The sequence below is a fragment of the Gavialis gangeticus genome, unplaced genomic scaffold (assembly GCF_001723915.1).
Source record: "Gavialis gangeticus isolate Ggan-Ray unplaced genomic scaffold, GavGan_comp1, whole genome shotgun sequence".
Lineage (NCBI taxonomy): Eukaryota > Metazoa > Chordata > Crocodylia > Gavialidae > Gavialis > Gavialis gangeticus.
The window spans coordinates 11,117,926-11,122,165 of NW_017729025.1; the positions used below are offsets into that span (position 1 = coordinate 11,117,926).

General features: G+C 50.9%; 1 protein-coding gene across 1 annotated transcript in view; it reads right to left on the reverse strand.

Annotated features, from left to right (window-relative positions):
* DAAM1 (dishevelled associated activator of morphogenesis 1) overlaps positions 1–4,240 on the reverse strand; it is a 221,469-nt gene that overhangs the window by 59,650 nt on the left and 157,579 nt on the right. The gene's annotated exons all lie outside the window — the stretch shown is intronic.

A 4,240-nucleotide genomic window follows, 5' to 3' on the forward strand; every position in this document is an offset into this window, starting at 1 on the left:
GGGGGGTTGTTTTTTTTAAATGATTGCTTCCGCTAAAGCCGTCTCCTTGCTGGTAATGCGACTGGACAACGGTTAGCAGAGTGCTACAAAGAAGGATGCTGCCCTGAAGAAATGCTTGATGAATGATGTGAATAAGCCGCCAAAAAATCCATGTGGAAGTCACAGGGATGACACTTCATCTCCTCTGCATGGCCAAGGTGGGGTGTGCGTGGCAGGATGGACGTGTTTGCAATGCCACAGCTCAGCGCCCACATCTGAAAAGTGCCGACGAGTAGTGTAACCACACCAGGCCTACGAAAGCACCTGAAAATGCTAAATCCCCAGGGCGGAGGACTCTACCTTCTCGGACTGGCAGCAAAAGCCTTTGTGCCTTCCAGCAAATGGAGCAAAGAGGGTTTTCACCTGAGTGGAGCTGATGGCTCTTCTAATACTCACTGACATAAGGTGAAGCACATGCCATGTATTGATTTTTTCTTCTTTAACAGTAACTAACAATTCCCCCTCCCCTTCCTGGCTTTCCCCCTCCAACTCTGCCCCTGCCCGAGGGCAATTCATGAGCTCAGAAGTCAAATAGGGCAACAGAGGTGGCAACGGGCCCTTCTCCCACGCCTCGCTTCCCATGTGAACAGACCCGGGTTACTCTTCGAAGTGCTGGAAACACCAGTGGTTTGGATGCACTTTATCAATCCAACACCCACCAAACAGGGCTGAAAGACTATCACGCCCATCGAGAGGGCAGACAGGGGCATGACTACATCAGGCCACCCACAGAGAGGATGCAGGATAATCGGAACGGTCCTGCTCCCGTTCCAGACCCTGGGGGAGCCCCCCTGCCTGGAACCGCTGCCAAGTCAACACTGAGCACTTTTGGTACTGCTGAGAGAAAGGAGGGGAGGGCATCCCAACAGAGCATGCGTCCAGATGTCCTGCAGTCCAACAGCCACGATCATGGCCCTGTGAACGCAGGGCATCACGGGGATGTGCCATGGCCAAATTCTGCAGCAGGTGCAATTGGGGAGTGGAGGGGGGGACCCCTGAAAGATAAATGCAGTCCATAGACCGTCCCTTGCGTTGCTCAGATATTGCATTTCAGTGGGACACAGATGATGGAGGGACAGCACATGGCTGCATGATGCAAGCAGCCAGGAGAAGCTGGGGGTTTTGACAGCAAGGGAGGGACAGGCAGGGTTTGGGGAATACATGGGGAGCTCTGGAGGCTTTTAGCCCAGGAGGAGGGATACTGTCGTTTCTCCTTTCCCTCGACTAAGGATATGTGTAACTTGGATTCTTGGTCCCCCATCCCAGCACGCAACAACAGCAGCAGTCTCTCACTGCACCCAGTGGTGACTCTTGACTGCACCCAGAGGTGACAGGCCAGCCGGGCTGTCTGCAGGGCAGTAGTGGGTGCTGCACATTAGGTTTCAGAGTGAACACATCTCTACAAATGGAGCAGGCTGTGCAGTTCAAAGCTATTGTTTTGACTGTCCACCTGCATTTTCAGATTTCCCCGGGCCTGTTTTGCTTTGCTACCACTAGGCAAGAAGAAACCCAGGGCACGTTTCCGATTCAGGACCCCTGCTGTGCGGCAGGGCAGATCCTACAGCGTGTCCAAATGGCTGTGGAAGGGCAGAGCTCCTGGGGCCCCATGTGTTCAAGTCCTACAGGAGACCTGCCCATCAGGAAGCCTGTGCACTACATAGGACTCAGCAGCTGCTCTGGGAACAGAAACTTTCCAAGGGGAACGGGGTTGGAGGGAGAAATCACATAACACTCCAGATGTTTACTTGCACAGACAGATTTATATGCAGCCTTTGCCTGGGCCGGATTACAAGGATTGCAAGTCTTTAAGCCTTTTGGAGGACATTAATTCAGAGGCAGAGGACCTTGCCCGAGACCTTCCACCTCGCAGAAGGTCGTGGAGTGAAAAGGGGCTCCACAACTTGGGCTTCACCTGCTTTGAGAGCTGAGGTATTGGGTCCACCCTGGCAATAATGCAAGGCTTCCCCTGAAGTGCCTGGCACCGCAGAGAGCCTGCAGCACAGCCCTGTGACTTGTTCGCAGGCTGGATCATGATGGTGGCAATGGGGGTGACGTCACCTGCCTCGCTCCCCCTGCAAGGCCCGATTCCACTAACTATAGTGGGACCACTATAGTGGTTTTATCCCTTGCTGTGTTATAACTGTATAGGACAAGACCCATGGCTACTTTCATGTGCCACGATAGTGTAGTGACCTAGCCCAGTGACATCCCATACACTAAAATAGTTAATACTAGAGGCGCTCCCCTACCACCACGACCGACTTATCAGCCGGACACTGCTCTTCAAGCGGCTGGGCTGCATATCAGAAACTGGATTGATGTCGGCTGATACACCTCCTTAAAAATCGGCTATCGGTATTGGCCCCAAAAATCTCTATCGGTGCACCCCTGGTTAATACGTTCCACTTGCCTCTCCTCTTTGATCCAGGGCCTCTCATTAAAGCCATTAAAATGGCTGGAAACTTATTTTCGGGCCTTCAGACAAACAAATGTGGCACTTCTCCACTGCAGTTGCTTGGACAGCTGAAGCAACAGCACCCAGATGTCTAACAGCTGCTTTCCCCCCTTCTCATCAATACAGTCCCGGCTTGGTCCCTGTCTTAGTAAGGGAGCATTTTCCCTTGCGAAGAACTTGGGGAGTAAGCAATGCTCCATGGTAATACAGGTGGCGGACCTGGGCCCTTGCCTGGCCTGACCTGTGTTTCTTCCTGTGCTGCCTCAGAGGGCGAGCCCTCCGCTCTGTAAGGAAGCCGTCCTGGGAGGCTTAACTTCTGCCCCATAGTGGAGGTGGGAGACAAGGCAAAGGAAGAAAAGCACAAGTTCAGAGCCTCAGGGCCCCAGTAAAATTAAAGAGCCACATGAACTCCTTCCTTCAGCCATGCCCCATTAGTGATGTCCGGAGGACTGGCAGATCAAAGGCTCTGCAGAGCTGGCAAGGCACCGGGAAGCTTTGATCACAAAGACTCTCGGTTTCTTGCAGCCAGGGTGCAGGACAGCTGACCACAGAAAGGCCCAGCTTCTCCAGGCGAGAGGCCACGCATATGTCCACGATCCAACTCAACCATCCCCCTGACACTCCAGCTTTCCCCAACCAGCCTTCCCCTGCTCCGTCCCCATCTGCCCATCACTACGTGTGACCTTGACCCGTCTCCTACAGCTTTGGGACCAATGCTCCACCCTATGGCTACGCACCCAAGCCCAAAGATGTTCATTTCATTATTGCAGCACGTGGAGGGAGTTTTTTTTTAAAAATTGGAGAATCGTGATGTTTTAAAGAAACTCGTAACTAAACTACAACTCAACAAGAAATTATATAACCCACCCAGCTAACATGAAACGTGGCATCTTTCAGTCTTAAAAAGGGAAATTTCTAACTAAGAAAAAAAATGCAGGGGTTAGAATAGAAATCGGAAGCCTAAAACTTAGTCAACTAGTGCTTTGACCTTCATGGCAGTGCTATAACTCTAACACATTTGGGATTAGACGGCTAATGGTCTGAAGCACTGCAATGGTGCCAAAGTCTTTGCTTCCAAAGCATTTCTTTTAGACAAGGGCAGATGCACAATTTGCTGAGTATCAAGCAATTAGAGTGTTGCCTTGCTGGATAGTCTACCTGCCCAGATAATATACAGCAATTAAGGAAAAAACAGGAGGTGCCTGGAGAAAGATGAATGTGTTTGAAACAGAGGAGGTGGTATGGGGGTTGGGGAGAGGCAAGATGGAGAAGACGTGTGGTTTGAAAAGCAGCTATTAAAAGCTAAAGCAGCATGGTTTCCCACAGCATTCTTGCCTAGTCTGCGTTTGTCTTTCAACTTACAAGCTGTCAGGGCTCAGACCGCACCTATGTTTGAGTCTTGCAAAGGATCAGGCACAATGACAGGAATAATAACTAATAATTTTGTGTCCATAAATATCCTCTCATAAGCTGGCATGCCCAGAGAGATGCACTTGTGGGCTATGCTTGGAATGCAGTGTCACATCAAATGCCAAATCCAGGCTCTCAAAGCATCTTACCATCTATAGCATCCTGGGCCCCTACATCAAGAGGACCACAGCGTAGTAGAGACAGCCTGCTGGAGCCAGCGACTATAGGAGGTGTCTGTTATAAGGCAGTGACTCGCATTGCGAGAAGAGATAAGTAAGAGGTCTGGGGGCTGGAATTTTCAAAGAAACTGAAGGGTTTTAAGAACCTAACTCCTGT